Source organism: Mobula birostris, chromosome 8 (assembly GCF_030028105.1).
Source record: "Mobula birostris isolate sMobBir1 chromosome 8, sMobBir1.hap1, whole genome shotgun sequence".
NCBI lineage: Eukaryota > Metazoa > Chordata > Chondrichthyes > Myliobatiformes > Myliobatidae > Mobula > Mobula birostris.
In genome coordinates, this window is record NC_092377.1 from 131,803,949 (window position 1) to 131,816,061 (window position 12,113).

Here is a 12,113-nt window from a genome sequence, read left to right on the forward strand (position 1 = left end):
GCAGATTACTATCTGAATGGTGTCAAGTTAGGAAAAGGGGAAGTGCAATGAGATTTAGGTGTCCTTGTTCATCAGCCACTGAAAGTAAGCATGCAGGTATAGCAGGCAGTGAAGAAAGCTAATGGCATGCTGGCCTTCCTAACAAGGGGAATTGAGTATAGGAGCAAAGAGGTCCTTCTGCAGTTGTACGGGGCCCTGGTGAGACCACACCTGGAATACTGCGTACAGTTTTGGTCTCCAAATTTGAGGAGGGATAATCTAGCTATTGAGGGAGTGCAGCGTAGGTTCACGAGGTTAATTCCCGGGATGGCGGGACTGTCATATGTTGAAAGATTGGAGCGACTGGGGTTGTATACACTGGAATTTAGAAGGATGAGAGGGGATCTGATTGAAACATATAAGATTATTAAGGGATTGGACACGCTAGAGGCAAGAAACATGTTCCCGATGTTGGGGGAGTCCAGAACCAGAGGCCACGGTTTAAGAATAAGGGGTAGACAATTTAGAATGGAGTTGAGGAAAAACTTTTTCACATAGAGGGTTGTGGATCTGTGGAATGCTCGGCCTCAGAAGGCAGTGGAGGCCAATTCTCTGGATTCTTTCAAAAAAGAGTTAGATAGAGCTCTTAAAGATAGCGGAGTGAAGGGATATGGGGAGAAGGCAGGAAAAGGTGACTGATTGTGGATGATCAGCCATGATCACAGTGAATGGTGGTGCTGGCTCAAAGGGCTGAATGGCCTACTCCTGCATCTATTGTCTATTGGCATTACAGGAAAGATACTGAGATGGATAGAGAAATGGCTGACAGGCAGGAGGCAGTGAGTGTGAATAAAGGGGACCTTTTCCAGTTGGCTGCCAGTGACTAGCGGTGTTCCTCAGGGATCAGTATTTGGACTGCTACTTTTCACATTGTTTGCTAATGATTTGGATCATGGAATTGATTGCTTTGTGGCAAAGTTTGCGGATGATACGAAGATAGGTGGAGGGGTAGATAGTGCTGAGGAAGCAATATGATCGCAGCAGGACTTCGACAAATTAGAAGAATGGGCAAAAATTTGGCAGATGGAATACAGTATTGGGAAACGTACGATAATGCATTTTGGTAAAAGGAACAATAGTGCAAACTATTATCTAAATGGGGAGAAGGTTTAAACATCAAAGATGCAGAAGGACTTAGGAATCCTCATTCAAGACTCCAAAAGGGTTAATTTACAGGTTGAGTCTGTGGTAAAGAAGACAAATGCAATATTGGCATTTATTTCAAGGGCAATAGAATATAAAAACAAGGAGATAATGCTGATCCTTTATAAGACACTAGTCAGGCCACACTTGGAGTATTGTCAACTGTTTTGGATCCCATAACTCAAAAAGGATGTGCTGTCATTGGAGAGAATCCAGAAGAGGTTCACGAGGATGATACCAAGAAGGAAGGGGTTAACATATAAGGAGCGTTTGGCAGCTTTGGGGGGCCTGTACTCACTGGAATTTAGAAGAATGCGGGGGGATCTCATTGAAACCTACCAAATGTTGAAGGGACTAGATAGGGTGGATGTGGAAAGGATGTTTCCTATGGTGAGGGCACAGCCTCAAAATTGAGGGGCGACTTTTTAGAATGGAGGTAAGGGAGGAAATTTTTTTGGCCAGAGAGTAGTGAATTTGTGGAATGCTCTGCCACAGACTGTGGTGCAGGCCAAGTCCATGTGTATATTTACAGTGGAAGTCGATAGTTTCCTGATCAGTCAGGGCATCAAAGGATATGACAAGAAGGCAGGTATATGGGGTTAAGTGGAATCTGGGATCAGCCATGATGGCCTAATTCTGCTCCTATGTCTTATGGTCTTTTTTACTGTGGGAGGAAAACAGAGCACCCAGAAGAAACCCACACATTCGTGGGGAAGGATGTACAAACTTACAGAGAACACCGGACTACCTCCTGAACCTAATAAAGTGGCCACTGAGTGTATTTATTAATACAGTGTACAATGAGCTTCACACAAACAGGGAATTTGGTTGCACCCTGGTGAAAATGCTGACAAAGAACCCAGATGTGAAACAGAAAGGGACAGAGGACATAGCTGGAGGGCATGCCAACGACACTGCCCAGAAGAACCATGTCCTGCTGTCGAGAAAGCTGACTTTAAAACACCTTCCTGCAAGACAGAGAAATATCCAAGGCTGAAATGACGTAATGTAGTGAATGAGTTACCCTGCATCCAATTAATGCTGCCTGACACTCTTGATGGTACAGAGTACAGTGAGCATCATATACAACGCCCCGAACTCCTTGATAAAGTAATCACACACAGAATCAAAGTCATGAAATCATCACCTCCTCTGCACTGCAGTTCCCAACTGTTACCTGAAGATCCTCCATCACGCCTGTAAATTTGCACAACCGCCTACAGACACCAAGACAGGATCATCCCCTGGGCAACCAGAAACACCATTAACTTCAGGATGGCAACAAGCTCCTAGCTCAGTGGTGTAGGTCAGGATGGTTCAGTAAGTGAATACACTACAAGGCTATAAAGTTGTCATATGATGAGAAGCTGGTGCCAATGAACATGGAATACAGGATGTGGGCCACAGACTGATGCTCACAATACTGAACACCAATGCTTTAAAGTCACTGAAACAAGTGAAGACCGATGTTATAAAGTGACAGCCACACCCAAACTGGTCTGCACCCTGGTATTATACCCCAGTGCAATACACAAACAATCCTGTCCCCACCAGTACTGCACACGGTGTTATACAGTGACAGACCCATCCACACTGGTACCATTCCCCTGTGTTAAACAGTGACAGACCTGTCCCCACCGGTACCATTCCCCTGTTTTACACAGTGACAGACCCGTCCCCCCAGGTACCGTTCCCCTGTGTTATACAGTGACAGACCCGTCCCCACTGGTACCGTTTCCCTGTGTTACACAGTGACAGACCCATCCCCACCAGTACTGTACCCCGGTATTATACAGTGACAGACCCCTCCCCACTGGTACTGTGATCCGAGCATCTGACTTCTGTGAAGGGTTGAGAGGGTCGGACATCTGAGTCTGTGAGAGGCAGGGCCAGTGTCTGCATCTGTGGTTTAGAGAGTTAGACAGCCTGTGTCTGGAGGTTGGAAGGTCAGATGTCTCTCTAGATGTGGGAGTTTCAGATATATGTCTGGGGATGGGAGGATCAGACAGTCTTAGGTTTGTGGGCAACAGGGTCAGATGTTTATCTCTGGTAATGGGAGGGTGATACAGTCTAAGTCTGGGGTGGGAGGTTGGATGTCTGTGTCTTGGGTGCGTCAGCTGTCCAGAGCAGGAAAAGTCAGACATCTGTCTGGGTGTGGGAGGGTTAGCCACGTGGGTCTGAACTGGAACAGTCAGACATCTGTGTCTGAGCCTAGGATGGGAGAGTGAGACATCTGGGTCTGGGGTTCAGAGGGTCATATGTTTGTGTCTGCAGGTGGCAGGTCAGATGTGTGTCTGGGGTTGAGAAGGTCAGACAGCTTGTGCCTGGGGGTTGGGGGTATCAGACAGCTGTGTTTGTGGGTGGGGGGGTGGTCAGACATCAGTATCTACAGCAGGAGATGTCAAGGAGTGTACTTTTCTGTGTGTGTGTGTGTGTGCGCGCGCGCACATCCACGTGTGACCAGATGTCTGCATACAGTTCCACGTGTGTCTGGATGTGTGCATGCAGATTCATGCGTGTCTGGGTGTGTGCGTGTAAAGATCCACACGTGTCTGGGTGTGTGCAAGTAAAGATCCACGTGTGACTGTGTGTGTGTGTGTGTGTGTACAGATCCATGTGTGACTGGGTGTGTGCGAGTACAGATCCATGTGTGACTGGGTGTGTTTACGTGCAGATCCACGTGTGACCAGTGTGTGTGTGTGTATGTGTGCAGATCTACGTGTGACTATGTGTATGTCAGTACAGATCCATCTGTGAGTGGGTGTGTGTGCATACAAATCTACGTGTGACTGGGTGTGTGCATGTACAGATCCACGTGTGACAGGGTGTATGCGAATACAGATCCACGTGTAACTAGTTGTGTGTACGTACAGATCCACATGTGATTGGGTGTGTTTATGTACAGATCCACAAGTGACTGGGTGTGAGCGTACAGATCCATGTGTGACTGGATGTGTTTGCATACAGATCCACGTGTGACTGGGTGTGTGTTTACAGATCCACGTGTGACTGGGTGTGCATGTGTACAGATCCACATGTGACTAGGTGTGTGCACGTACAGATCCACGTGACTGGGTGTGTGTTTACGTACAGATCCACGTGTGACTGGATGTGTGTTTACGTACAGATCCACGTGTGACTGGCTGTGTGCATACAGATCCACGTGTGACTGGGTGTGTGCATACAGATCCACGTGTGACTGGGTGTGTGTTTATATACAGATCCACGTGTGACTGGGTGTGTGTTTACGTACAGATCCACGTGTGACTGGGTGTGAGTTTAAGTACAGATCCACGTGTGACTGGGTGTGTGTTTACGTACAGATCCACGTGTGACTGGGCGTGTGTTTACATACAGATCCACGTGTGACTGGGTGTGTGTTTACGTACAGATCCACATGTGACTGGGTGTGTATTTACATACAGATCCATGTATGACTGGGTGTGCATGTGTACAGATTCACGTGTGACTGGTTTTGTTTACGTACAGATCCACATGTGACTGGGTGTGTGCGTACAGATCCACGTGTGACTGGCTGTGTGCGTACAGATCCACGTGTGACTGGGTGTGTGTTTACGTACAGATCCACGTGTGACTGGGTGCGTGTTTACATACAGATCCACGTGTGACTGGGTGTGCATGTGTACAGATCCACGTGTGACTGGTTTTGTTTACGTACAGATCCACGTGTGACCGGGTGTGTGTGTACAGATCCACGTGTGACTGGGTGTGTGTTTACGTACAGATCCGCATGTGACTGAGTGTGTGTGCGTAGAGATCCACGTGTGACTAGATGTGTGTACGTACAGATCCACATGTGACTGGGTGTGTGTGTCTACAGATCCAGGTGTGACTGGGTGTGTGTTTACAGACCGACATGTGACTGGATGTGTGCGTACAGATCCATGTGTTATTGGATGTGTGTTTACGTACAGATCCACATGTGACTGGGTGTGAGTTTAAGTACAGATCCACGTGTGACTGGGTGTGTGTTTACATACAGATCCACATGTGACTGGGTGTGTATTTACATATAGATCCATGTATGACTGGGTGTGCATGTGTACAGATTCACGTGTGACTGGTTTTGTTTACGTACAGATCCACATGTGACTGGGTGTGTGCGTACAGATCCACGTGTGACTGGCTGTGTGCGTACAGATCCACGTGTGACTGGGTGTGTGTTTACATACAGATCCACGTGTGACTGGGTGCGTGTTTACATACAGATCCACGTGTGACTGGGTGTGCATGTGTACAGATCCACGTGTGACTGGTTTTGTTTACGTACAGATCCACGTGTGACCGGGTGTGTGTGTACAGATCCACGTGTGACTGGGTGTGTGTTTACGTACAGATCTGCATGTGACTGAGTGTGTGTGCGTAGAGATCCACGTGTGACTAGATGTGTGTACGTACAGATCCACATGTGACTGGGTGTGTGTGTCTACAGATCCAGGTGTGACTGGGTGTGTGTTTACAGACCGACATGTGACTGGATGTGTGCGTACAGATCCATGTGTTACTGGATGTGTGTTTACGTACAGATCCACATGTGACTGGGTGTGAGTTTAAGTACAGATCCACGTGTGACTGGGTGTGTGTTTACGTACAGATCCACGTGTGACTGGGTGTGTGTTTACATACAGATCCACGTGTGACTGGGTGTGTGTTTACGTACAGATCCACATGTGACTGGGTGTGTATTTACATACAGATCCATGTATGACTGGGTGTGCATGTGTACAGATTCACGTGTGACTGGTTTTGTTTACGTACAGATCCACGTGTGACTGGGTGTGTGCGTACAGATCCACGTGTGACTGGGTGTGTGTTTACGTACAGATCCACGTGTGACTGGGTGCGTGTTTACATACAGATCCACGTGTGACTGGGTGTGCATGTGTACAGATCCACGTGTGACTGGTTTTGTTTACGTACAGATCCACGTGTGACCGGGTGTGTGTGTACAGATCCACGTGTGACTGGGTGTGTGTTTACGTACAGATCCGCATGTGACTGAGTGTGTGTGCGTAGAGATCCACGTGTGACTAGATGTGTGTATGTACAGATCCACGTGTTACTGGGTGTGTGTGTATACAGATCCATGTGTGACTGGGTGTGTGTTTACAGATCCACATGTGACTGGATGTGTGCGTACAGATCCATGTGTTACTGGATGTGTGTTTACATACAGATCCACGTGTGACTGGGTGTGTATGTGTACAGATCCACATGTTACTGGGTGTGTGTGTATACAGATCCATGTGTTACTGGATATGTGTTTACGTACAGATCCACGCGTGACTGGGTGTGTGTGTACAGATCCACGTGTGACTGGGTGTGTGTTTACAGATCCACATGTGACTGGATGTGTATGTGTACAGATCCACATGTGACTGGGTGTGTGTGTGTACAGATCCACGTGTTACTGGGTGTGTGTGTATACAGATCCATGTGTGACTGGGTGTGTGTTTACAGATACACTAGTGACTGGGTATGTGCATACAGATCCATGTGTGACTGGGTGTGTGTACGTACAAAACCACGTGCCACTGGGTGTGTACATACAGATCCACGTGTGACTGGGAGTGCGTGTGTACAGATCCATGTGTGACTGGGTGTGTCTATGCACAAAACCACGTGCGACTGGGTGTGTACATACAGATCCACGTGTGACTGGGTGTGTGTACATACAGATCCATGTGTGACTGGATGTGTGTATGTGTACAGATCCATGTGTGACTGGGTGTGTTTACATACAGATCCACGTGTGACTGGGTGTGTGCAGGTACAGATCCACATGTGACTAGGTGGGTGTGTGCGTACAGATCCACGTGTGACTGGGTGTGTGTGCATACAGATCCACATGTGACTAGGTGTGTGAGTACAGATCCACGTGTGACTGGGTGTGTGTGTGTGTGTGTGTACAGATCCACATGTGACAGGCTGTGTGTGTGTACAGATCTACATGTTACTGGGTGTGTGTGTTCATACAGGTCCATGTGTGAGTGTGGTCACTGTGCGTGAGCGTGGAGCTGTGGAAGGATTCAAGGACTTGGTGTGTATCGTGATCTTTGGCTGGCCATAGTCTAGTTTTCAGTATCCCGATGTAGGTGTTTGTGAACATCATGTCCCAGCCCTCTGTTTCCTGGACCAGGACAACTGTATGTTCAACATTCTCCTGCCCAGCACTGCCTCACTGCTGCCTCTACCTGTGTCCCTGCACCACCCCCCACCCACACTTGTGGCTTCGCTGCTACACAATCACTCATCCTGTGAGACTGCTTCCAACCGCCCCGGGCACTCTTTGGCATCAGCCGATAACTCTTCTTGCTTCCTGTGTACCCTTCCAGTGCCCAGGACTGGCAGAGACCTGCCTACTAGGATGTCGGACACACCATGGTTATTCAAAGCCCGTGTCTGGGAGGATCAGTGTCTGGAAGGGTGCTCAGAGGTGCAGGGATACTCAGCAGTGCAAAGGTAGCTAATTGTGCAAGAGTGTCCAGTCGTGCAGTAATGTCTGGTTTTACAAGCGTATCCAGTCGTGCAATGGTGCACACTTGTGTAAGGTTGTCCCAGACATACAAAGATGCCCAACTGTGCAGGGACATGGACATCCAGGGGTAAACAGAGGAGGTTGTAAATCACACAAACTGGAGGAGGAACAGTGAGTCAGGTGGCATATGTGGAGAGAAAACTGGATGCTCCAGGTCCAGGCCCTTCAATCTGGACTGAAAACAAGGAGGGGGGCACAGCCGGTATGAAAATAGAAGGGGTGGGGGAAGAGCTAGTGGGAACAGTAGGTGACACCTCCACCTACCCTTCCCTTACCTATCACCAACTACTCACCCAAGTGAGGGATCCACCCTCACCTGGAGCAGCCTCTTCCCTGCTCCACCAGCTAACACCTTTCCAGTCCAGATGAAGGGCTTCCACCCAGAAAACATCGACACATCGTCCCCCCAGGGATGCTGCTCGGTCTGCTGAGTTCCTCCAGCAGTATGCCATCTGTGGGCACGGCAAGCTCTGGAATCCGGAGTAACACTGCCCACCACTTCCCCCCAACCCGAGGGTTTGCCTGGCCCGCTGAGTTCTTCCACTGCTCAGCGCGCTGCAGTTCCAATCCACGGCTTGTTGACAAGGCTGGGCAAACAGGGTCAGGTTTGGTCACTCAGCTCAGAGGCTGTGTCAGTCTTCCTTCCTGTACCGCCAGTACCCTGTGTCACTGCAGTTACACTGGCCTCTCTGCCACGTCGCTAAAAAATTGTCAATCAGCCAAGTGATGTCATGTGTCTCTCAGATACATTTGCAGGACCATGGCTGGGAAAGGTGTAGAAGATGGACCAGGACTGAGCAGAGATGGGAATGGGTGGACAGAGCCTCACTCCGTGTCTGAACCCAGAAGTGGGCAATTGGACAGTGTGGAGGGAGCCTCACTCTGTGTTTGACCCCAGGAGTGAGTGATGAGACGGTGCAGAGGGAGTTTCACTCTGTGTCTGATCCCGGGAGTTTGTGATGAGACGGTGTGGAGGGAGTTTCACTCTGTGTCTGATCCCGGGAGTTTGTGATGGGACGGCGTGGAAGGAGTGTCACTCTGTGTTTGACCCCAGGAGTGAGTGATGAGACGGTGCAGAGGGAGTTTCACTCTGTGTCTGATCCCAGGAGTGTGTGATGGGACGGTGTGGAAGGAGTGTCACTCTGTGTCTGACCCTGGGTGTGTGTGATGGGATGGTGCAGAGGGAGCCTCACTCTGTGTCTGACCCTGGGTGTGTGTGATGGAACGATGTGGAGGGAACTTCACTCTGTGTCTGACCTCCGGAGTGTGTGATGGGATGGTGCAGAAGGAACCTCATTCAGTGTCTGATCCCAGGTGCTTCACTCTGTGTTTGATCCTGGGAGTGTGTGATGAGATGGTGTAGAGGGAGTTTCACTCTGTATCTGACCCCAGGAGTGTGTGACAGGAAAGTGTGGAGGGAGTTTCACTGTCTGACCACGAGAGTGTGTGGTGGGACGGTGTGGAGGGAGCTTCGCTCTGTGTCTGACCCCAGGAGTGTGTAATGGGATGGTGTGAAGGGAGCTTCACTCTGTCTGACCCCGGGAGTGTGTGATGGGACAGTGTGGAGGGAGCTTCATTCTGTCTGACCCCAGGAGTGTGTGATGGGACAGTGTGGAGGGAGCTTCACTCTGTCTGACCCCGGGAGTGTGTGATGGGACAGTGTGGAGGGAGCTTCATTCTGTCTGACCCCAGGAGTGGGTGATGGGACAGAGTGGAGGGAGCTTCACTCTGTGTCTGACCTGGGAGTGTGTGATGGGATGGTGTGGAGGAGGCTTCACTCTGCCAGTGTATGAGGGGACAGTGTGCAGAGTCATAGAAACATGCCTTTAAGCCCATCTAGTCCATGGCAACCTGATCTTCCTCCTAATCCAATCTACCTTCTCCTATACCTCTTCCCATCCATGTATCTATCCAAACTTCTCTTTAATGTTGAACCCACATCTACCACTTCTGCTGCCAGCTGATTCCACACTCACACCATCACCTGATCAAAGAAGATTCCCCCTCGCAGAAATCCCCTACGATATTTTATCATTCACTCTTTACCCACGACCTACAGTTCTAGTCTCACCCAACCTGAGAGAGAAAAGCTTGCATGTATTCACCCTATCTATACTCCTGATCATATCTCTAAGATATGATCTCATTTTCCTGCACTCCAGGGAATCATGTCCTATCCTTTTCAACCCTTTGCTATAACTCAGATCCTCGCCCTGGCAACATTCGTGTCAATTTTCTCTGCACTCTTTCTAGCTTATTGATATCTTTCCTGTTAGGACACAAAGCTCCCTCCAGCCATGCATGGCTTGAGCTGTCATAGTACGACGCTTGCACGAGCATCTCCCCCCGTGCTTCAGAAGCTGCCTTTGTTCATTGGAGATGTCCCCCTATGGCGGTGTGAAGTTGCCACTGTGAACAGTCCAACAATTGCCCATGAAGTATTGCAAAATCCACCCCTGTAACTGTGCAGTCTCTGTCCCTGCAGTTGGAAAATCTCCCTACCCTCACCCAAAATCTGCCCCTGGAGGGAGAAAATTCTTCCACTAGAGTGGTGCAGTTTCCCTCATGCTCAAATGCCCCACGCTCGTGCAAAGCCCACTGCGCTGGAGAACTGCAGTCGTGTAAACCCCCAGCTGCAGTCACAAGGTGCTGTCCCATGTTAGTGCAAAGCCCCTGTCCAGGTGCAAACCTGCCACAAAGACAGTGCAGAGATGCCATTGTATTGGTGCAAGGTTTCTGCATGCAGAGCAGGGCTGCTGCTATAGTTGTGTAAGAACAGAGCGGCAGTGCAAAGCTGTCACAGCAGTAATGCAAGTAGTAACGTAACTCTGCAACACTAGCGGTAGAACTGCCCATTGTCTTGGAATAAGATAGCACATGATCATTATCATAGTACAATGCTGCCCCTGTAGTAGTACCAAGACACTATGGTGGTATGAGCTGCCCCAGCAAATATGCAAAGCTGCCCCTGTAGTACAGTCAAAACACTATTTTGTTAAGATAGCCCTGTAGATGTGCAAAGTTGCCACAGCAGTAGTGTGAAGCCACCCTTGTCGTAGTGAAAAGCTGATGCAGTAGTGCAGCTACCACTGTAGCATAGAAGTGCAAATCCACTACATAGTACATAGCTGTCACGGCAGTAGTGCAAAGCCAGTACAGTAGTGCAAAGCTGCCACGACAACAGAGCAAGGTTACTATAGTAATGCGAGACTGCCGACACGGTGGTGCAAAGCCACAACAGTAGTGCAAAGCGGCCATTCCAGTAGTGCGAAGCCACTGTAGTAGTGCAAAGCTCCCACGGCAGTAGTACGAAGTCTCTGTACAAGTGCAGCAGCTGCCATTGGCCCGGCCTGGCGGACAGCCCGTTGCTCGCGGGTACTCACCGAGCTGCGGGGAGGACAGCCTGCCACAGTCACTCACAGTTCCCCCCACTGCTCCTTGCCTTGCGGTCACTCACAAGGAAGACCGGGGCTACAAAATGGTGAATGGAGCTGGAACGTACCTCTACCTCCCACCCTCCCCGCCTACGCCAGCAAACCAACCAACCAATCAGGAAACCGCATCCCAATTGACCGACAGACAGCCAGACCAATGGCAGAAAGAAGGGGGCGGGACAGAGGGAGCGTTTGTGTTTACCAGAGCCCGCTTATGGACGCGCTTGCGCAAAACCTCTCCAACCCCCATCCACCCATAGCCCGCCGGGAATTGTAGTCAAAATTAGACGTCACAGAGGCGGGGGCATGGATGCGGAACGGAATTAAAACTACAACTCCCGACGTGCCTCGGGGGCAGACCGAAGGCCTGCGCTGGCGAACGCAGGGAACGAGAGGGAATCAGGGTGCGGACGAGGCGGCGACGAGCTGTCAGCTGAAACGGGACGGCGAGGACAGCGCCAACCGCGGCCGTTGCTGTGATAAAGCCAGCGGCGAGGGCTTTTGATAGGGAAACTCACCATCGGCGCCGGGCCCACTTCCTTCCCCCTCTCTACTGTCGCTCGATCGCGGCGTCTCCTCCTCCCGAGGGGGGCGGGACCTGTTGAATTCATTGACGGCGGGCTAGCGACAGCAGGCTGGGCCAATCAGAAGCAGGAGAGACCCCCTTTGGGCCCGCCCACCCTTCCCCTACTTCGGTCACACCCCCGAAAACCCTCCCGCCTCCATGACGTCGTGGGTCCCGGGTTGCCAGCTGACGTCACCGTGCAGCCGGAGCGCCGGTGGTTGCCAAGGCATCCTGATCAGCTTCGCGTCACCTGCCTGAATGCACACCCGATTGGTCGACGCTCCACACCAATCGGGGGTAGGGAGCCCGCATGACGTTAGGTCATCTCGTGGTTGGAAGGAATAGCCAATGTGGGGAGTGGAAACAGCGAATA

General features: G+C 50.3%; 1 protein-coding gene across 3 annotated transcripts in view; it reads right to left on the minus strand.

The window, feature by feature from the left end:
• Positions 1–11,779, minus strand: part of LOC140201717 (protein capicua homolog) — a 126,223-nt gene extending 114,444 nt beyond the window's left edge. For 2 of the 3 annotated variants that reach the window (XM_072266271.1, XM_072266269.1), the window contains exon 1: positions 11,694–11,779. The gene's annotated coding sequence lies outside the window, so the exon portion shown is untranslated. Of the gene's footprint in view, positions 1–11,124; positions 11,229–11,693 lie in introns of those variants that run through there. The other variant, XM_072266270.1, reaches the window with a different exon arrangement.
• Between the last annotated feature and the right edge of the window lie 334 nt (positions 11,780–12,113).